General features: G+C 49.5%; 2 pseudogenes; both read right to left on the reverse strand.

The window, feature by feature from the left end:
* Window positions 1-19,978: 19,978 nt before the first annotated feature.
* LOC147211465 (uncharacterized) lies at window positions 19,979-20,669 on the reverse strand (annotated as a pseudogene).
* A 109-nt stretch (window positions 20,670-20,778) lies between these two features.
* LOC147211466 (uncharacterized) lies at window positions 20,779-22,178 on the reverse strand (annotated as a pseudogene).
* Between the last annotated feature and the right edge of the window lie 1,385 nt (window positions 22,179-23,563).

Consider the following 23,563-nt stretch of genomic DNA (forward strand, 5'->3'; position numbering starts at 1 on the left):
CCCAGACTTCCCTCTCCCAAGCCACTTGCTCCAGTTCTTCCCGGGGGATCCCGAGGCGTTCCCAGGCCAGCCGGGAGACATAGTCTCTCCAGCGTGTCCTAGGTCCTCCACAGGGCCTCCTGCTGGTGGGACATGCCCGGAACGCCTCACCAGGGAGGCGTCCAGGAGGCATCCCACCTAATCAGGTGCCCGAGCCACCTCATCTGGCTCCTCTCGACGTGGAGGAGAAGTGGCTCGACTCTGAGCCCCTCCCGGATGACCGAGCTTCTCACCCTGCATTTTTGGGGTATTTTTATTTTTAATAAATGTATTCATTTGTTTCAAAAATGACCAAACGTTCAACACAACATTGGAGTTTGACTGCCGCAGTCGACCTTCACACAATTGTGCAGGTCAACAAATGCTGAGGAAGCAACACTATCAGATCGCTCTTTGTCAGTTCAGGTTGCCACCTGTGATGTTGAGTGTTTGGCAGTGATTTGGAAGCACTGGAAAAGTATGTATTTGACATTTGGATGCAGCCAGACATGGACACAGCATGAATGCCTAAATAAAAATAGTCATAAAATGTCCCACTTAGCTTTCTCTCTCTCCAATGAATTACTGAAGGGATGTTGTAGTAGAGGCGGCATGATGGGCGACTGGTGAGCACATCTGGCAGAGTTGGAGGGTTGGGTTTCTCTGGGTACTCCGGTTTCCTCCCACATTCCAAAAACATGCATGACAGGTTAATGGAGCACTCTAAATTGTTCCTAGGTGTGATTGTTGTTTGTCTATGTGTGCCTAGCGATTGGCTGACAACCAGTTCAGGATGTTCCCTGCCTCTTGCCCAAAGACAGCTGGGATAGGCTCCAGCACGCCCGCGAGCTTCATGTGGATAAGAGCAGATTAGAAACTGGAAGGATGGATGTTGCACAATCGCTTCAGAAGTGCAAGCTAATCATTATGATGTTTGTACCAAACTTCATCTTGTATGACAGCATCTTTTGTATGATTGCCAGCTTTCTGTTTTTAAAGCGGTATATTGCTGGTATTGGGCAGAATCCTGTCATCTTCTCAGAAATACAAAATTAACATTGCATTGCCAAAGAGAGACAGTCATTTTCAACACTTTGGATCAGTGGTGCTTTGACATGGGGAAACGAGCTCAGAGCCAAAATTCCCCCAATGAAACTATATATATAACACTTGCATGTTTTTGGTATGTGAGAGGAAAACGCAGAAAACAAATCCATGCAAGCATGTGGAGAACATGCAAACTCCACAAAGGAAGGCCGGAGCCTGGATCTCAACACCCAACCTCACCACTCGTCCACTGTGCCTCGGTTATTATTGTGTGTTTAAATTGTGTCTTATGTTCAATTTTATTAAAAAAAAAAAAAAATCCTCGTCTCACCCCTCGGGTGGTGTCCGTCCCTCATTCAGCTCGGGTCCTCTACCAGAGGCCAGGAAGCTTGAGGGTTCTGCGCAGTATCCTTGCTGTTCCCAGCACTGCACATTTCTGGACTGAGATGTCCGATGTTGTTCCCGGGATCCGTTGCAACCACTCATCCAGTTCGGGGGTCACTGCCCCGAGTGCTCCGACCACCACAGGCACGACTGTCACCTTTACCTTCCAGGCTCTCTCCAGCTCCTCTCTGAGCCCTTGGTATTTCTCGAGTTTCTCGTGTTCCTTCTTTCTGATGTTTCCATCACTTGGGACCACTACATCCACTACAACGGCTTTCCTCTGCCCTTTATCTATGATCACGATATCTGGTTGGTTCGCCATTACCATCTTGTCAGTCTGGATCTGGAAGTCCCACAGGATCTTCGCTCTGTCATTCTCCACCACCTTTGGAGGTGTTTCCCATTTTGACCTTGGGGCTTCCAGTGTGTTGGATCGTCTCAGGTGCCTCTTTGCACAACCTACACCTTGGGTCTTGTCTGGTGTGGTATATCTGGGCCTCAATGGCTCTGGTGCTCAGGGCCTGCTCCTGAGCAGCCAGGATGAGTGCCTCTGTGCTGTCCTTCAGGCCAGCCCTCTCTAGCCACTGATAGGACTTCTTGAGATCAGCCACTTCATAATATATATATATATATAGAGAGAGAGAGAGAGAGAGAGAGGGAGAGGGAGAGGGAGAGGGAGAGGGAGAGGGAGAGGGAGAGAGAGAGAGAGAGAGAGAGAGAGAGAGAGAGAGAGAGAGAGAGAGAGAGAGAGAGATAGATAGATAGATAGATATGGCGGCTGGATAGCCCAGTTGGTAAGGCATCGGTTTGGCATACGGGAGACGGTGGTTCGAATCCTGCTTGGGGCAAAAAATGAGCACATAACACCATCCAGTGTGGGTCCTTGGGTAAGATCCTTCACGCTAATGCCTACCTCATACAATGATGAGAGACAGTAAAATGAATGACATGAGACGTCGCCCGGCCAAACAAGGTCTGCGTCAGGTGCTGGGGAACCAGAGCACCTTGATGAAAAATGGGCTACTGGAACAAAGCAGAGATGGGCGAGATGCGATAACATGGCTCTGTTGGAATGCTACTACTCAAGCAACCCTAGTCAGAGGGGTTACATGCAGAGAATGTGGGCTAAATGGTTACTTCGAAACCCACAGTCACGGTTGACCAGTGTTCCAACATCCACAAACGGCAACTGCTGTCACAACTTGAGATTGATGAGGTACAACACAGGTTCCATGGTGAAGGGCCCCAGGCTGCCAGATCAGAGGAGGAGGTCACACCAGAGATTGGGAGGCAAACCCCAATGAATGCAGATGATGAGATTGGGAGGCCAGCCCCAATGAATGAAATACTGAGCGAGGCAGCAACTGACCTGAAAGCTAAGATCATGGCGAGAATGAAAGCCGGGCAACCTAGAAACGGCTATGTGAAGTACCACCTGAAAGTCTCATGGAAAGTGTGAATGCAGCACTGAGGGCGATCCCTACCGTAACGATCACGGAAACCAATGAGCTGATATACGCTTCAGCATCAGTGATCCTTGAGATGCTTGGCTATAAGAACAACCATGGAAGCCATGAGATACGTTACCCACCATGGAAAAGACGGTTGGAGGCTAAGATCAAGGTGGCTCGGAAAGATGTGAGTCAATTGACTGAGGTGTGATGAAAAGGCCGATACCCGAGAGGTACATCCAGATGACCATACCTGAAGCACTCGAAACTGCCAAACAAAGGCTCCAAGCCTTGTCCAGCCGCCTGAAGCGGTACACGAAAGAGAATGAGGCCAGACGAATAAACAGGCTGTTCACAACACAACCTGCGAAAGTGTACGCTCAGTGGCAGGGTCCTAACAACAGAGCTGACCCACCAAGACTGGAAACTGAAAGGTACTGGAAAGGCATATGGGAGAAGGAGGTTGCACATAACAGCAGTGCACAATGGCTGGTGACCCTGAGAGAGGAGCACAGCAACCTCCCTGAACAGAACCCAGTTACCATAACAGTGGCAGACATACAGGAAAGAGTCTCAGATATGAAGAACTGGACAGCACCAGGCCCGGACATGGTCCACACCTACTGGCTAAAGAAACTCACAGCACTCCATGAGCGCCTAGCAGCACAAATGAACCAGCTGCTGAGGGATGGGACTCACCCAGGATGGCTAACCGAAGGGCGAACGATCCTGATCATGAAGGATCCCTCAAAGGGTGCAGTCCCATCCAACTATCGGCCAATAACCTGTCTCTCCACAACATGGAAGCTCATGTCAGGCATCACTGGCATGGCAGGCTATGGATACCGCCTCAGAAATGGAGCTACAATCAGTCACCTCCTCTACATGGATGACATAAAGCTGTATGCTAAGAGCGAAAGGGACATAGACTCCCTGATCCACACAACCAGGATCTACAGCAGCGACATCGGGATGTCATTCGGGCTTGAGAAATGTAGTCGGATGGTGACTAAGAGAGGAAAGGTAGTCCGCACTGAAGGGGTCTCACTCCCAGAAGGAACAATAGCAGACATTGAGGACAGCTACAAGTACCTCGGTATACCACAAGCCAATGGCAACCTCGAACTGGCAACAAGGAAAGCGGCTATGGCCAAATACCTCCAGCGAGTGAGGCAAGTCCTAAGAAGCCAGCTCAATGGCAAGAATAAGACCCGGGCAATAAACAGCTATGCCCTGCCAGTGATCAGATATCCTGCAGGAATAATAAGGTGGCCAAAGGAAGAGATTCAGACCACGGACGTTAAGTGTCACGTTGGGCCCGAAGCGACAGAATAATCGCTTCGTGCGCAACTACTAGAGATAAGTGGATCCCCGAAATAGCAGACACAGAAAAGTATTTTGTCACAAAAAATGAGATTTAATATAACACAAAATCCCCGTCTAAACGGACAACAGAAAACGCTGGTCAAAAGAGGGCCAGGAAATAATAACGAAGCAACAGAAAACGCTGGTCAAAAGAGAGGACCAGGAAAATAACAGAAAACGCTTGCGAAACAAAAACGGCAAGGAGAAAGTTCTTAAGTAAAATACCAATCAAACACGAGAGGAATATTAAGGCACGCAATATAGTCAAGTAAGTCAGAGTTGTAACCGAGAGGGCATAGACGATAGCAAATGGCACGGCATGGAATACTCCGGCAGTGAGTTGACTGTCGGAGTGCCTAGATATAGCAGGTGCAATCGTCAACTAATGGGTGGCAGGTGTGCAGGCGGCAAGCAAGAACGCCTGCCCCCTGCTGTCAAATACGGAACGTGACAGTACCCCCCCCTCAACGGACGCCTCCCGGCGGCCCACCCGGCTTGGACGGGTGAGATGCGTGGAAGTCACGAAGAAGGGACGGATCAAGGATCCAGGAGCGGGGGACCCATTGCCGATCCTCCGGCCCGTAGCCCTCCCAGTCGACCAGATACTGGAAACCTTTTCCCCTGCGCCGAGAGTCCAGGATGGCCCGTACCGTGTACACCGGGCCACCATCGACGACCCGCGGAGGAGGGGGCGGAGTGGGAGAAGGAGCCAAGGGACTGGTCGCCACCGGTTTGAGCAGGGAGACGTGGAACACGGGGTGAACCTTCATGGAGGCCGGCAGCCGGAGCTTGACCGCGACGGGGCTGACGACGGACTCTACCACGAACGGCCCGGTGAATCGGGGCCCCAATATCGCGGACGTGCCGGCCAGGCGCAGGTCCCTCGTTGCCAGCCACACCTCCTGCCCCACTTCGTAGGTCGGTGCTGGGCGCCGACGACGGTCCGCAATCTGCCGGTTCCGGGTCGCCGTGCGGGACAGTGCGGCTCTGGCCTCCCTCCACACGTGATGGGCCCGCTTGAGGTGGCACTGCACAGAAGGGACCTCTATTTGTCCCTCCTGGGACGGGAACAGCGGTGGCTGATACCCGTAGGCCGTCATGAAGGGGGACCTTCCAGTGGCTGAAGAGACGAGGGTGTTGTGCGCATACTCCACCCAAGGTAAGTGGTCGGCCCAGGAAGAGGGACGGTGGAGACACACACAGCGGAGGGCTGCCCCCAGATCCTGGTTGGCGCGCTCCGCTTGTCCATTGGACTGTGGGTGATACCCCGAGGTCAGACTGGCCGTGGCCCCGAGGGACCGGCAGAACCGCTTCCACACTCGGGACACGAACTGGGGCCCCCGGTCCGACACTATGTCCAAAGGGATGCCATGGAGACGGAAAACGTGCTTGATGAGGAGGTCGGCGGTCTCCAACGCCGACGGCAACTTGGACAGGGGAATAAAGTGGGCAGCCTTTGAGAATCGGTCCACGATAGTGAGAACGACGGAACGCCCACGGGATGGAGGAAGGCCCATGACAAAGTCCAGGGCGATGTGGGACCAAGGTCGAGGAGGAATGGGTAATGGCTGGAGCAACCCCGCCGGAGGCCGATGCGAGGCCTTGCCGCAGGCGCAGGAGGAGCAGGCATTGATGTATTCCACCACATCCTTCCGAAGCTCCGGCCACCAGAACCGCTGGGCGATGAGATGCACAGTCCGGTTCACCCCAGGATGGCAAGCCACCTTGGACCTGTGCCCCCACTGCAATACTTCCGAACGCAGCGGTGGGGGCACAAACAGCTTCCCCGCGGGACAGTCAGCCGGGACCTGGACCCCATCTTGAGCTTCCTGTATCTTCCGCTCAATCTCCCACCTCAACGCCCCCAGGATGCAATGAGCCGGGAGAATGGCCTCCGGCGTTCGGTCCCTTTCCGCGGGGTCGTGGAGACGGGAGAGGGCGTCAGGTTTGGTGTTCTTGGATCCCGGACAGTATGTGAGGGTGAAATTAAACCGGGTTAATAGTAGGGCCCATCGGGCCTGACGGGAGTTCAGTCTCTTGGCGGAGCGGATATATTCCAAATTCTTGTGGTCCGTGTATACAGTGAATGGCTCCTTAGCCCCCTCGAGCCAGTGTCGCCATTCTTGTAAGGCCGCAACCACAGCCAGCAGTTCTCGATTGCCCACGTCGTAGTTTGACTCGGCGACACTGAGACGACGAGAGAAAAAGGCGCAGGGGTGCAACTTCTGGTCGACCGGGGAACGCTGGGACAAGACCGCCCCCACTCCTGAATCCGATGCGTCCACTTCTACAATGAAAGGGTGGTCAGGGTTAGGATGTTGCAGCACGGGGGGATTAGTGAATGCTGTTTTCAAATTTGCGAAAGCCGAGTCCGCATCCAAGTCCCATTGGAATGGGACTTTAATGGACGTTAGTCGGGTCAACGGGAGTGCCTTTTGGCTGTAATTGCGAATGAACCGTCGATAAAAGTTAGCAAACCCCAAAAAACGCTGTAGCTCCTTGCGGCTAGCCGGTGTCGGCCAGTCCACCACCGCCTTCGTCTTGATGGGGTCGGCTCTCAGCTTGCCCCGCTCAATAATAAACCCCAGAAAAGAGATGGCTGGTACATGAAACTCACATTTCTCTGCCTTGACAAAGAGCCTATTTTCCAATAACCGCTGTAGAACAAGTCTGACGTGTTGTTTATGCTCCTGCAACGACCGGGAGAAAATTAAGATATCATCAAGATAGACGAAACAGAAAATATTCAGCACGTCCCTTAACACGTCGTTGATCAGGCTTTGGAAAACCGCAGGAGCATTAGTCAGCCCGAAAGGCATGACTAAATATTCGAAATGACCCAGTGGGGTCTTAAAAGCCGTCTTCCACTCATCTCCTTCTCGGATGCGGACCAAATGGTAAGCACTACGTAAATCTAATTTTGTAAAAATGGTGGCCGATTGCAAAGGAGCGAAGGCGGAGTCTAACAAAGGCAGCGGATACTTATTTTTGATGGTGATGTCATTGAGCCCACGATAGTCCACACACGGTCGTAACGACTTGTCCTTCTTTTCTACAAAGAAGAATCCCGCACCTAACGGTGATCGCGATGGTCTGATTAGACCTGCAGCGAGCGAGCTGTTTATATACTCAGTTAACGCCTCTTGTTCCGGTTGAGACACCTGATAAAGCCGTGAACTCGGCAGCGGAGCGCCCACTTGCAGGTCTATGGCGCAGTCGTATGGACGGTGTGGGGGCAAAGAGCGAGCGCGATCCTTACTGAATACCTGTCGTAACTCATAATAGCAGTTTGGCACTCCGTCAAGGCAGATGATTTCAGGGGAGTCGTCGCCGGCACGTTCGCATCCCCCTACGGCTGATCGTAAACAACGCTCATAACAGTACGGGCTCCAAATCTCTATTGCCGGGCGCTCCCAGGAAATAACGGGGTTGTGAGTCTTGAGCCAGGGCAAGCCGAGAATAACTGGAACGGCTCGAGACCGCATTAAATAAAACCGTCTGCGTTCGACATGGTTTCCGGATACTTGGAGCTTTAGTGGTTCGGTTCTTTGCGTTACAACCGCCAGGAGGCGCCCATCGAGATCATGAACGCGCTTCTTCTCGGCCAACTCTTCGATAAAACAGCCTAACTCTGAGGCGAGGTCGTTATCGATAAAACAATCATCAGCCCCTGAGTCTATCAGAGCCCTGATCCGCCGCGCCCGGGACGCCCCATAGATCTCCCCTTCGAGTTCCAGTCTCTTGGGGTGCCCCGGCCGGGAGTCGGCTCGCCGAGGCTCGGGAGGCTCGGCGCGGGGTCGTGACTCACAGTACTCGGTGAAGGTAGTTGGCTGAGGTTCCGGAGGACCGGGAGCGGCGTGAGGTCCTTGTGGGCCGCTGTCAGACCAAGCCCGATCGTTGAACCGGCGCCGTCTCTCCTCCGATCTGGAACTTCCGCCACCCAGCTGCATCGGCTCCTCCCTGGTGACAGCATTCCAGGATCGGGGGTGGTCTCCGGACCCAGCTGCCCGAGGCGTCCCGCGGGATCCCCCGCGGTACGTCGCATGCCGGAACGGGAACCAACCACCTCCACGCTCCCGGCTTCTCTCTCTCATGCGGTTGTCCAACAGTAGGGAGAGATCTATTAACTCCTCTAGGTCGGAACTATTGTCGCGGGTCGCTAGTTCATCCTTGAGCTGGGTGTTCAATCCGCGACGAAACAATCCACACAGCGCCCTGTCCTCGTAGCCACTCTGGGCGGCCAAAATCCGGAACTCAATAGAGTAGTCCGCTACGGATCGCCTCCCCTGGTGGAGTTCGAGTAGCCGACCCTCAGCCTCTCTGCCCCGGATGGGATGGTGGAACACCCGGCGAAACGCTGCCACGAAGCCGGGGAAAGAAGATCGGAGGTTCGGCTTTGCGTCGCTCATCGCCATAGCCCATGACGCCGCCTGACCTGTCAATAAGCTCATTACATATGCAACCTTCGCGTCATCTGTAGCATAGACGGAAGGTTGCTGGTCGAAGATGAGCGAGCACTGGTGGAGAAAGTGCCCACACCGACCGTGCTCACCCCCGTAACGTGGGGGGTGTGGAAGCGACGGTTCCCTACTCATTGTGGGGAAGGAGACGGGTGCCTCAGTGGTGGTATGACGAACCACCGGGGGAGGTGCTCTCCGTTCCTCCAATCGTACAATACGGGGTTCGAAATGATCGAACCTATGAGCCAGCGTGGAGACCGCGCCGCGGAGTTCCGTAATGGCTTGGCCCTGCTGACTCATCTGTTGCTCTTGACGGGACAGAGCAGACAAAATCTTTTCCATGTCTGCGGGATCCATGGTGGCCGGAGTATTCTGTCACGTTGGGCCCGAAGCGACAGAATAATCGCTTCGTGCGCAACTACTAGAGATAAGTGGATCCCCGAAATAGCAGACACAGAAAAGTATTTTGTCACAAAAAATGAGATTTAATATAACACAAAATCCCCGTCTAAACGGACAACAGAAAACGCTGGTCAAAAGAGGGCCAGGAAATAATAACGAAGCAACAGAAAACGCTGGTCAAAAGAGAGGACCAGGAAAATAACAGAAAACGCTTGCGAAACAAAAACGGCAAGGAGAAAGTTCTTAAGTAAAATACCAATCAAACACGAGAGGAATATTAAGGCACGCAATATAGTCAAGTAAGTCAGAGTTGTAACCGAGAGGGCATAGACGATAGCAAATGGCACGGCATGGAATACTCCGGCAGTGAGTTGACTGTCGGAGTGCCTAGATATAGCAGGTGCAATCGTCAACTAATGGGTGGCAGGTGTGCAGGCGGCAAGCAAGAACGCCTGCCCCCTGCTGTCAAATACGGAACGTGACATTAAGACCCGAAAGCTCCTAACCATGCATGGAGGTTTCCATTCCAAATCCAGCACCCTGAGACTGTACGCAAGCCAAAAGGAAGGAGGCCGGGGACTAGTGAGTGCTCCATGAATACATCAAGGAGAAGGCTCCAACGGATGACGTACTCAGAGAATGTCTCAGACAATGGAGAACAGAGGATGAGGCGCTGGAAGAGGGACCATCAAGGGAGGACAAGCCCCTACGCGGGATGTACCACCGGACCATAACTGAAGTGGCCGATCTCAAGAAGTCCTATCAGTGGCTAGAGAGGGCTGGCCTGAAGGACAGCACAGAGGCACTCATCCTGGCTGCTCAGGAGCAGGCCCTGAGCACCAGAGCCATTGAGGCCCAGACAAGACCCAAGGTGTAGGTTGTGCAAAAGACGATCCAACACATAACTGCAGGGTGTAAGATGCTGGCAGGGAAAGCCTACATGGAACGCCATAAACAGGTGGCTGGCATAGTCTACCGAAACATCTGTGCGGAGTATGGACTGGAAACCCCAAGGTCAAAATGGGAAACACCTCCGAAGGTGGTGGAGAATGACAGAGCGAAGATCCTGTGGGACTTCCAGATCCAGACTGACAAGATGGTAATGGCGAACCAACCAGATATCGTGATCATAGATAAAGGGCAGAGGAAAGCCGTTGTAGTGGATGTAGCGGTCACAAGTGATGAAAACATCAGAAAGAAGGAACACGAGAAACTCGAGAAATACCAAGGGCTCAGAGAGGAGCTGGAGAGAGCCTGGAAGGTAAAGGTGACAGTCGTGCCTGTGGTGGTCGGAGCACTCGGGGCAGTGACCCCCGAACTGGATGAGTGGTTGCAACAGATCCCGGGAACAACATCGGACATCTCAGTCCAGAAATGTGCAGTGCTGGGAACAGCAAGGATACTGCGCAGAACCCTCAAGCTTCCTGGCCTCTGGCAGAGGACCCGAGCTGAATGAGGGACGGACACCACCCGAGGGGGGGTGAGACGAGGAATTATATATATATATATATATATATATATATATATATATATATATATATATATATATCACTTTTTTCTAACTGCAGTATTTTTAAGTGCTCTATAAATTCAGTGAAGTCAAGGTTTTTTTTGTGTTTATTGTGTTTTATGTTTGTTGTGTTTAATATATTTTATTTATGGATAACACTTTGTTTTCATTTGTATGTGGTTTTGTAAGTGCTCAATAAATAAAGTTGAATTGAGCTGAGGGGAGCAACTTAAACGTCAAATTTAAGGCTTCAGTTTAAACTTGAGGCTGCACATGGCAGACTCGACGCAATGTCAATATGGCAATAATGTTAATCATGCCCACGTCTCGGGGTGTCGCCAATGCCAATGTCTGCCATCCCAGCAAACTATTAGTTCTGCATGGAGCACACATTTTACAAATGTGATCAACTTTGAGTTGAGCATAGCTTGACAACATCCCAACCCAAATGGCATCTCTCATACAAATTTGAGTTAAGCAGGCAAAATTGGCCTGGCATGGCCAAATGAAAAAGTTGACAGCAACACTGTTGGACTCCGTGTAGTCCGCACCCGCACAAGCTCTGATGAGCGCACCATCGCACTGGGAGATGTTTGTAGTCACAGACAATGGAGAAATAAGCACAAGCAAACACACTTCTCGCTCTGCGCAGCTGTGTCTCACAGGGAGAGTGAAAATAAAGCCAGGTGCCTCTTATTTAGGCAGGTTGGTGGAGCCCGAATGACCGAATTCTAAATTAGATCGTATTTTCTGCAGCATCATTGCCACACATACTTTTTGAGCAAGTGCCACTGAATTAGGTTATCACACCGCCCCCTCCACACACACACACGCACACACACACACGCACACTCACACTCACACTCACAGTCCTCCCTCCTTTGCACTTGCTGCACAACTGCAGAGAAAATAGCAGCAACCAGTAGAATAGTTGTGCATGAAACACAGTCTCTCTAATTGGCTACGCACGTACACGCGCACACACACACACGCGCGCGCGCGCACACACACCGACTCAAACTTACCAGTTGGGTTCTTGGTTTTCTTGAGGCTCCTGCCACAAAGACACTGCAGCATATGCGATCCTTTGCTGAAAATGTTGCTCCAAATAAACCGCATGGATTTAGCCGAGAAAGGGGAGGAGTAGGAGTAGGAAGGAGAGCAGGAGGTGGGAGACGAGAGGCGCACCGGATGCGACAGCCTAAATTTTTGCCACCGCATGGGGGCCGGCCCGCCCCCCTGCTTGCATCCCAGCGGGAACAGCCAGCTGTTGGGCTCAGTTCGACTGTGCTTGGCTCCGCCAATTTGCACCATAGAAAGTAATAGAAGAAGCAAACCCGGGCCGTCACCCGGCGTCTCGCCCGCCTCGACGTATTTCTCCTCGTCGTCGTCCCTGTGCGGCTGGAAAAGAACGAGCTCCGCCTCGGGCTGCTGGAGAGGCCGGTGGTGCTCAGCAGTGGAGCTGGAGGAGGTGGCGGGCAGTGAGGAGGAGCGGTCGCTGCTGCTGCTGCTGCTGCTGCTGCTGCTGCTGCTGCTGCTGCCGCGCTCCCGCCGCGGCGTAAAGAGCCCCCGAGCGCTCCTCTTCAAATGGCGTCGTCGTGTGCCGCGCGGCGCGGGGAGAGGAGCGGCAGCGGCGGACAGGCATGCGGCGGCGCTAGTGGGAAGTCGGCGGTACGCGGCAGCTGTCGGCTTCTGCACAAAAAACATTGCATATTAGTGACGGAGGGATGGCAGGGCTCGGTGCGTCCGGGGCGTGGGGGGTGCGGAGAGGAAGGGCAGGTGGGCGGGATGCGGATCCCCGGTGTCCGTCAGCAAGTCGCTGGCATCTTGTACCAGTTGAACGGGCAACAACTGCAGCGGGAGGCTGCTTTCCAAAGGCACGCACACGCGCACCCACACACGCTAGAAGCAGAATCCACCAGCGGCAGCAGCTGCGGCCGCGCTGGTCCTCCTCCTCTGCTCACTGAGAGGAATCACTGCAGGGAATCTCTGCACTGTCCCACTCTGCGCTCCATCCCCACGCAAAAGTCCTCATGAATATTTGATCCGTGTTTCGGCCCCCACTTCTTAATAATCCATAATTCGCTGATACTGGCGGTGCCGCCTGCTCGCTTTTCCTCACACCGGCTGCACGTTGCGGGAGCTGCTGCGATCAAGTGGCCGGAAAGGGAATCCGTGGGCGGCCTCAGCCGCTGCTCTCCAGACAACCGAACCAGGGGTGTACCGAGTCGCTTAAAAGCAACCTGTGAAGGCGCGGGAGTGAGCAACCACTACATGATATCCGGTGGTGCACAACCTTCACAATAAAAGACAATTGACGCGCTTATCTTCCCCAGCAGGGGTAGGGAACTCCGGTTCCTCGAGAGCCATATCCTGCCTGTTTTAGACTTCTCCCTGGTCCAACACACCTAATTCAATTGAACATGATCGTTTCAGGCTTCTACAGAGCTTGATGATGAGATGATCATTTGAATCAAGTGTGTTGGAGTCAGAAGGGATCTAAAACAGGCAGGGTATGGCTCTCAGGGAACCGGAGTTCCCTACCCTTATATGTTCCACAGGGGGTGGAGGCACTTAAGTAGATCAGTGACCGTTTACGTTCATAAAACGTCTTGTTGCTATCAATGTGCAGTCTATCCTGTGTGATACACGCATCTGAGGGCCAAGTGATAAAGGTAAGATCAACGGCAACATTTTCAACAAGTCCTATTCAAGTGCACCCTCCACGCGTGCGACAAAACGAGGGAACGAGGAAGAGTGCCTTTTTGATTTGCTGCAGGTAGATACTTAAATTTCGACTTTGGGTATCGATAGCCTCTTTCAAATTTGGGTTTAATATGAAGAAGACTCAAACAGACATTGACTATTTTATTGATGCTCCAACCAAGCATTTATTTTCAGAATGCAAAATATTTTCATGCAACAATAAAGTTTCAGCTATTTAATACATGCAACAAACAATCCATCCATCCATTTTCTGAACCGCTTCATCCTCACAAGGGTCGCAGGGCGTGCTGGAGCCTATCTCAGCCGTCTTCGGGCAGTAGGCGGGGGACACCCTGAACCGGTTGCCAGCCAATCGCAGGGCACACAGAGACTAACAACCATCCGTGCTCGCACTCACATCTAGGGACAAATTAGAGTGTTCAATCAGCCTGCCATGCATGTTTTTGGAATGTGGGAGGAAACCGGAGGACCCGGAGAAAACCCACACACGGACGGGAGAACATGCAAATTCCACACAGGGAGGCCAGAGCCGGGATCGAACCCACGACCTCTGCACTGTGAGGTCGACGCGCTAATCACTGCACAACCGGGCCGCCCAAACAATCGTTTTTTAAAATTATTTATACAACACCCAAAGAAAAAAAAAGAGTGGAAATTCAAAATCTGTTAATTTGGGATTCAATTCATGTTCTGCTTCAATGCAGCTTTTACTTTCGATATGAAAATGGTATTGTGGTTCCCAGTGTTTTGTTTTGGGGGGTTTTCAGAGGTGGACAGCAATGGCTCGCTGAGTATTTATGGTTGCTGAGCCTTGGGCTTGCCTTATTTCACAACAGTAACCTGTGGCCCTACTTACAGTACATAGACAGGTGCCATGGCGCTTGGCAGGCGTACAAACAGATGCATCTTAATTTTTGTGCCAAGGCAAGTCTAGTTGACTGTGTTCAGGATCCCATTGCGCCTCACGGGGCATCACAATTCACGATACTGAGGTAATATACTCTGCTTGATACAAAAAGTGAAGTTCGTTCTTTGATACATTCTTATTAATCCATGGGGATCCTTGCATAAAATACACTGATAAAAGTGATTTCAGCGAACAAAAATCACAAGTTGTCAGTAACAGCATAAGATGACTGTTCTCTGCCTTCATCCGAGAGGGACCTATTGATAGTCCAGTCATATATATCAGAATGAGAATAATCTTTATTGGGCAAGTATGTAGAAACACACAAGGAATTTGTCTCGGGTAGTGCAGGCTACACTAGTATCAATATCAAGAAACTACGATAAACAACATGACAAATAAGTATCAAATGTTTTTCTGTAATGTAAGGGTACCATCGTGCAGTAGTACCACCCAATGGCAGCTGTGAGACAATGTATTGATCAATGATGGAATACAACACAAAAACGTCTTTTTAGTTGGTGCAGATAACCATTGCACCATTTTAAAGTGACCAGTAACAGTATTTGTAGAACAACTAAGTGTGCAATTCTACAGAAAATGCTTGTGCACGTTAAATTGGTGCTGTGGAAGAGAGATCAGTGACAATGTTTCAAGTAAGTACAGAGCTGGAGCTACAATGATTATCGCGGAAATGCTGTTTGGTTTGGTGCCGCCATGACTGCTGTGTAGAAACTGTCTTATTAGCCCCCGTGGCAGGCCGTGCTTCCTCAGCAGCCTCAGGAACTACATCCTCTGCTGTGCCTTTTATAGGATAGAGTTAATGATGACCTCTCACTTCATGTCCTGGGAGACTCCAATTCCCAGGAACTTGAAGGTGTCGACGGTTGACACCGGGCTGTTGGATAGTTTGAAAGCTCAAAACCGACAAAGTACAGACTAGTTCACTGGTAAACGGCGCCAGGAAAAAACATAACGAAAAGTCCTCTCAAAGGCAGTGCATGATTTAAAAAAGTACCCCCTCCGATCATCCGTTGTGAAATTTGTCACTTGATTGACATACAGAGCAGCCAGTCATACAACTGTTGCATGCCTCACCACACAGGCGCATATAACAGCGCTAAGTGGCAAATCTATCAGTTTTCATTTGTTCCGTCTACTCTAAACTTAATGTAAAAAGGTCAAAATGAATTGGGGAACATGTAATCCATTTAAATATTTCCATTTAGAGAATGATTTTTTTCCTTTGGCGTGGCCCGGTGGTCCAGTGGTTAGCCGCTAACCATTAGCGCGTTGACCTCACATTTCAGACGTACCGGATTCAATTCCAGGAATCCCTGTGTGGAGTTTGCATGTTCACCCCGGGCCAGTGTGGGTTTTCTCCGGGTACTCCGGTTTGCTCCCACATTCCAAAAACTTGAATGGAAGGTTCATGGAACACTCCAAATGGTCCGTAGTTGTGAGTGTGAGTGTGGATGGCTTTTTGTCTGTGTGCCCTGCGCTTGGCTGGCAACCGGTTCAGGGTGTCTTCTGCCTACCGAAGACAGCCAGGATAGGGTCCAGTACGCCCCCGCGACCTTTGTCGCGACCTTGTTTAAGAAGGTCCCTCTTCCAACACACCTGATTCAAATGATCATAATTGTTATTAGGCTTTTACAGAGCTTGCTGATAAGTTGATCATTTTGATCCTCGTGTTACATCAGGGAGAGACGGAAAACATGCAGGGCTGTGGTTCTCTCAGACCGGAGTTGCCGACCCCTGGTGGAGAGGTACACTTGACTGACTTGTGTGTGGGTTGTGTGAGATCGGTTCCGATTCAGTGATGGTGTAGATGTGGTTGCAAATGGTTGTTCGTCTCTTTATGTGTCCTGCGAGTGACTGTTAACCAATGTGGGTTTTGTCAGATGGGATAGGCTCCAGCACCCTCTGCGACCCTGTTCAGGAGAGCGGTGTTGAAAATGGATGGATATGTTGCATATTTTTCCAATATCATGCAACCCTATTTTAAAGTGATTAGTTATAGTGTATGGCAGCCTTCCTCAACTGACGGACCCTCGGCAAATTGTATAAAATAATAAATTATAAAGTGATTTTTACATTATACATTTTATATTTTTGGACTATAATCTGCGCATTACCGCGATCGCTTGTTAAAATTATCCGTTGTATTCTTTGCGTGCACGAATTGTATTGCAGAGGACCGCAGCAGCTGCGACTGTGTGTGTATAATGTTTGACTAACTGGAGACCCTGGCTGAGCAGGGCATGTCGGCGATAACGATGCGCTGATTGGCTCCTCTGAACTTAAGGTGTGCCCATACATAAGCGTCACGCATTCAAAATGGATGATTGTGTCAGGAAACAGACGCATGCGCGACCCCACAGTGTGCTCACAGCTTCAGCACAGGAGAGCCGCACAGAAAATTAGACAAGGCGAATCGCGGGAGGTTTCGATCGTGTGCAGTTTTGCTCCCGTCTACCCGGGGATCTTTGCAGCTGTTTAACAGCAGAACACCGCAACATGGTAAATGAACATCCCAATGGCGTCCTCAAATAATATTTGTATGCCTCAGACATTGCATTCACCTTTAGTGGAAGAACAGCACTGCACATTCCTGTGCTCCCTTGTGTCAGTATTTAAAATGGTTCTTAACTCCTCTTCTGATATATTTTTCAGTGATTTCAGAGGGGATGTGAAAAGGGGAATTGTTCAAATGAAAAGGATATTTTTGTTTTCATGTTTAGTATTTATTTTGGTAAAATTAGTATTTTGGTTTGCTTTTGTTAAATTAAGGGAAAAAAAGACAACTACTGTTTAACAAAGTTAAAGTAAAAATGACTTATTTCCCTAAAAGGGCCATTTCTATTATTAAGCAGGCACAACTTAACAAAATAAAAGAGTTCCTGTGCCTCAACACAATACCTCTCATTATTTGCTGTGTACCGGCAAAGTGAATAATTGTTATTTTCATGCACCCCATTATTGGTTGGTTGTGAGGAGTGTTGATTTGTATAAGCTTGGCTTGACCATACTAAATGGGCATATAGCCCTGCTCCCCATGACCGCCGTGCATGGGACCGGACCTTGGTCTTATTTAAATAAATAAAAAAAAGTGGACCTACAGCATTTCTTGTTGAGGACCACTGGTGTATGGTATCTTTGAGTATCGTTTCAGTACCTCGAGGCCGAGCCAAGTGTCCTATTGTTTGGGAATCAAAATATGAAAACCCTTGTTTGGATGAGATACGGGGAGGGGATGGGGGCTAGGCTCAAATAAATCACTCCCTGAAATGAAACGCGCTGTAATAAATACGAAAATGCTGCTTCCACTGTCTTACAGGAAGTCGCGCACACAATCATTTCCCCACGAGAGCCCTCAGCAACAAGATAGTGTAGAGATATTGTACTTCTTTTCCAAAACGGACTTTGTCTCCCCCTAGCGTGGCTATCTGACTCACTGACTTCCAGCAAACAAGAAAAAGGGGTTCCCAATCCACCGTATGAGTTTGTTTCATCCTACATATAAATGCTACGTCAGAGTTTCCCAATACTTCCAAGTCTTAAAAAACAGGTAATTACAGGTTTACATGGTATGCAGCTAGCATCAATTCTATGTCTCGTTTGTACCTCTGTCTTACTTGAGTTTGAGATCCGACCTCAGGAAGCGTGTTGACTACTTGTCTAAATTCAGACATTTTTTTCTGCAAGTTAAACAAGTCAATAGTTGTAGTACAACATACGCTAAGCAGGCTCCATGCCCGTTACAGTGGAAGAGGAACATTAGTCTTGTTTTACCGCTGGGGTTTTTTTTGTTTGTTTTTTTTAACTCCGATTTTTCGAGAGCCACTGCTCGCCTGTTTCGTTGCCTCCGTACTCCAACACACCGGATTCAAACGATCAGCTCACCAGCAAGCTCTTTTGGTGAGCCCGAAACGATCATGAACAATAATATCTGAGCCCGTGAGCCGCACGCACCTGACTTCGATTACACCCCAAGTGTTGCGTTCGTATGACGATCACACCGACGGCGTTTGGTGACGAAAGTGTGGAGATCTTTATATACACAGTAAGACGCGAAGACGTTTTCTCCACGAAGAAAGTGGAACATTTGTGCACAGTTGTGGCTCGCCGCATCGCTGAACACTCAGCGCAAGTTCATGCCGTCTCCCCAACTCCGATGTTGTAGGTAGGAACCACACTTCCAAGAATGTAATGCCCATGTGGACAAAACAAAAGTCCTGGTACCCGTCCGTTGAAGAAAGGAAAGCCCACGATGACTCACTTCAAATAACTTGAAACTGACCAAATAATGTCAATAAATGGCATACTTCAAAATTAACTACAACTAACAAATGAAAATAAAGCTTCTGCGGCTGTGGTGAAAGCGCTATAAAATAGAGGTGAGTTGAGGATTGCTACATATCTCTAGTTTCACACAATTAATGACCTGGACAAAAAATATGTAACTTGATATTGTCCCAAAGGAAATTGCTGAATTCAAATTGTTGCATATCGGAGCCTCCTTTGGCCCACTCTTGAGCAAACTGCTCCAGCTCGGTTTCAAGACTGCATGTTCCATCAATAGATGTCCACTCGGGGGCATGCAGTCACCTTTGAAGGGGCAGGTGTTCAATAATAATAATAATAATAATAATAATAATAATAATAATAATAATAATAATAATAGAAGGGCGGCCCGGTAGTCCAGTGGTTAGCACGTCGGCTTCACAGTGCAGAGGTACCGGGTTCGATTCCAGCTCCGGCCTCCCTGTGTGGAGTTTGCATGTTCTCCCCGGGCCTGCGTGGGTTTTCTCCGGGTACTCCGGTTTCCTCCCACATTCCAAAAACATGCATGTCAGGCTGATTGGACGCTCTAAATTGTCCCTAGGTGTGAGTGTGGGCGTGGATGGTTGTTCGTCTCTGTGTGCCCTGCGATTGGCTGGCAACTGATTCAGGGTGTCCCCCGCCTACTGCCCGGAGATGGCTGGGATGGGCTCCAGCGCCCCCCGCGACCCTAGTGAGGATCAAGCAGTTCGGAAAATGGATGGATGGATGGATGGATAATAATAGAAATAATCTTCTTCTTCTTTTCCTTTCGGCTTTTCCCTTCAGGGCAGTGGCGGTTCGGGGGGGGGGGGGGGCAACGGGGGCCAGTGCCCCTGTAGCACCGATTCTGTAAATGAGAAGCAGTCCGCAGAGAAGGAAATTACCACGACACGAGTGCTATTTGCGTGTGTGTGTGTGCGCGTGTGCGTGTCTGTGTGTGTATGCGCGTGTTTGTGTGTGCGTGCGTGTGTGCGCACGTGTGTGTGTGCGCGCGCGTGTGTGTAACTTTTTTAGTCTCCCTTTTTATTTGAATTTTTATTTAACAGGATCAATATATAAGACATTGCCTTTTAAAATTTGGATAATTATATGCATGTAAAACATCAGCTTCAGTGTATTTGCAACTTTTGTCCCCGGCAGGCTGGTACCATATCATCCCCTGGCTTGAATATTCTCAACAGACGTATTGTTACGCTTGCAGACATTTTAGCCCTCCTAATAATAATAATAATAATACATTTTATTTATAAGCGCCTTTCAAGACACCCAAGTCTGAAGAAATAAAAAGTCAAATAAGATTTCGAATCTGTCTTTTTAGCCCTGGGTTGAATGTGCCCCCCCCCCCCCCCCCATCAAAACCCCTGGCCCCAGCCCGGCCCCCTCAGTGAAATTGATCCAGAACCACCCCTGCTTCAGGGTCGCCACAGCGAATCAGTCGCCTCCATCTAACCCTGTTTTGTTGTGCATCCTCTTCCTTCACACCAGCTCGCTTCATGTTCTCTTTCACCACATCCATAAACCTCCTCTCTGGTCTTCTTCTTGGCCTCCCGCCTGGCAGTTCAAGACTTAACATCCTTCTCCCAATATAAATATAAACCCTCTCTCCTCTGGACATGCCCAAACCATCTCAGTCTGGCCTCTCTGACTTTCTCTCCAAAACCTCTGACATGAGTTGTCCCGCTGATGTACTCATGCCTGATCCTATCCAACCTGGTCACTCCCAAAGAGAACCTCAACATCTTCATCTCTGCTACCTCCAGCTCCGCCTCCTGTCTTTTCTTCAGTGGCACTGTCTCCAGTCCAAACAGCATGGCTGGTCTCACCGCAGTTTTCTACACCTTTCTTTTCATCTTAGCTGAAACTCTTCTATCGCGCATCACAGCTGACATTTTTCTCCAGCCGTTCCAGCCTGCCTGTAGATGCTTCTTCACCTCTCCATTGCTCTGGACAGTTGACCCCAAGTGCTTAAAATCATCCACATTCTTTATCTCTTCTCCCTGTAACTTCACTCTTGTGCTTGGGTTCCTCTCATTCACACACATGTACTCCGTCTTGCTGCGACTGACTTTCATTCCTCTCCTTTCCAGGGCAAACCTCCACCTCTCTAGTTTCTCCTCCACCTGTTCCTTACTCTCACTACTAACATCATCGTCCATGGAGATTCCTGTCAAACCTCGCCTGTCAGCCTGTCCATCACCATAGCGAATAAGAAGGGGCTCAGAGATGACCCCCGGTGAAGTCCCACCTCCACCTTGAATTCCTCACTCATACATACAGCACACCTCACCGCTGTCTGAAGTCATCATACATGTTCTGCACTGCTCTGACATACTTCTCTGTCACCCCAGAATTCCTCATACAATACCACATTTCTTCTCCTTAAACATCCTTAAAGCAAATACTGCATCTGTCGTACTCTTTTTTTTTTCTTTTTTTTTGGCATGATGAGCAGCCATACTGCTGCTCACTTCTGCTCTTAGTCTAGCTTCAACTACTCTTTCCCAGAGTTTCATTGTATGGCTCATCAACTTTATTCCTCTGTAGTTACGACGACTCTGCACATCTCCCTTGTTCTTTAAAATGGGCACCAGCACACTTCTCCTCCATTCCTCAGGCATCTTCTCACCATCTAAGATCTTGTTGAACAACCCAGTCAGAAATACCACAGCCACCTCTTCGAAACACTTCCATACCTCCATTGGTAAATCATCAGGCCTGAGTGCCTTTCTGCTCACTTCATCCTTGCTAATCTCTGCTACTTCCTGGTCCACAACAGTCACCTCTTCTACTCTATGTTCTTTCTCATTTTCCTCATTCATCAACTCTTCAAAGTACTCTTTCCATTTTCCCATCACACTGCTGGCACCTGTCAATACATTTCCATAATCGCCCTAACCTGCTGCACATCCTTACCAACTCTGTCTCTCTGTCTCGCCAACCTGTATAGGTCAGTCTCTCCCTCCTTGCTGTTCAGCCAAGCATACAAGTCATCGTAGGCCTCTTCTTTGGCCTTTGCCACCTCTACTTTCACCGTGCGCTGCATCTCCCTGTACTCCTGTCTACTCTCTTCAGTCCTCTCAGTGTCCCACTTCTTCTTAGCTAACCTTTTTCTCTGCATACACTCCTGCACCTCCTCATTCCACCACCAAGTCTCCTTATCTACTTTCCTTCCAGATGATACACCAAAAGTACTTTCCTGCCTGTCTCCCTGATCACATGAGCTGTAGTGTTCCAGTCATCTGGAAGAACCTCCTGACCAAACAGTGCTTGTCTCAACTCCTTCCTAAAAGTTATTCGACACTCTTCCTTTTTCAGCTTCCACCATTTTGTCCTCTGCTCTGTTTTTGCTGTCTGGCTACAATCTCACCTACCACGACTTTGCAGTCACTGATTTCCTTCAATTCCAACCCTCTCACTTCTAGGGATGTTCTGGATCAAATAATAATAATAACAATAATAACAACAATAATTGATAAAGAGGGATGGGGCACACCTATAAATGATGGCATTCCTGCACCGTCCACGCACTCAGGGTTCAAACCCATGTACTCCACCTCTCCACTGATCAAATTATGAGACATGTTTTTCTGCCTTAAACACTACTTGTTGTGTTCTGTGAGAACACTTAAACAATGAAAACGGTGACCAATTTTGTCTTGAGATTTCATCATCGCGTGCCATGCACAGATTAAAGACACCAGCACGAAAGCATAACCTAGCCACTTCCATGTTTCACTATTTTCACTATTACGTATTGTTGTGGGGCGGCCCGGTAGTCCAGTGGTTAGCACGTCGACTTCACAGTGCAGAGGTACCGGGTTCAATTCCAGCTCCGGCCTCCCTGTGTGGAGTTTGCATGTTCTCCCCGGGCCAGCGTGGGTTTTCTCCGGGTACTCCGGTTTCCTCCCACATTCCAAAAACTTGCGTGGCAAGCTGATTGAACACTCTAAAATTGTCCCTAGGTGTGAATGTGAGCGTGGATGGTTGTTTGTCTCTGTGTGCCCTGCGATTGGCTGGCAACCGATTCAGGGTGTCCCCCGCCTACTGCCCGAAGACAGCTGGGATAGGCTCCAGCACCCCCCGCGACCCTAGTGAGGATCAAGCGGTTTGGAAAATGGATGGATGGATTACGTATTGTTGTATCCTCGTACACATGGGGTGAGGGCAAAGTTATTGGTGACAGGAAAACACAGTGACCGCTTCAATAAATTTAAACCGATGAGATTGGAATTTGCTAAAATGAATGGTGATTAGCAAAATATTGAACTACTTTGTATTCAGAACAGTCCATGGTCTAAATCAGGCGTGGGCAACTCCAGTCCTCACGGGCCGCTGTCCCCTGTTTTTGATGTCTCCCTCGTCCAACACACCTGATTTAAATGATCGGGATAGTTATCCAGCTTCTGCACAGCTTGCTGATGAACTGATCATTCGAATCAGGTGTGTTGGAGGACGGAGATGTGAAGATTCAGGATAGTGGCCCTCGAGGACCGGAGTTGCCCACCTCTAGTCTAAATCCTACTGGGCATTTGTTGGAGCTGAAATATGCAGTCTGGTTGGACCACAAAATAAAATGTCTGATCAGTAGTATCTGTTCATTTTGATCTATCTTAGCAAGCTATACAATGATCAGTGTGGGTACCAATAATTTTGTCCATATCTGGATGCAACATGAATTGACCTCCAATGAGAGTTTCCCTAGATTCGAAAAGAAACTGTTCCGTTAAGAAACGAAACAAGGCCAGCATGTTGGGAGCTTATGCGGCCACACAAATGCGGTGAATGTAAGGGGGGAAAGAAGCTTTTGAATCATGTAAAAGGATAGAAGCAATGAGAAGAGCAGCCTGTTTGTTGGCAAAATGGGACTAGGCAGCAGTAGTATTGTGCTTACCTATTTCCAGGATCAAGAACAGATACGATATTTCTAACATAACTACACACATCCTGTTTCGTCTGACAGTGTAGA

This window comes from Hippocampus guttulatus, chromosome 1, assembly GCF_054856545.1.
Source record: "Hippocampus guttulatus isolate MCC_2025c chromosome 1, RoL_Hgut_1.0, whole genome shotgun sequence".
In the NCBI taxonomy this organism is placed as follows: domain Eukaryota; kingdom Metazoa; phylum Chordata; class Actinopteri; order Syngnathiformes; family Syngnathidae; genus Hippocampus; species Hippocampus guttulatus.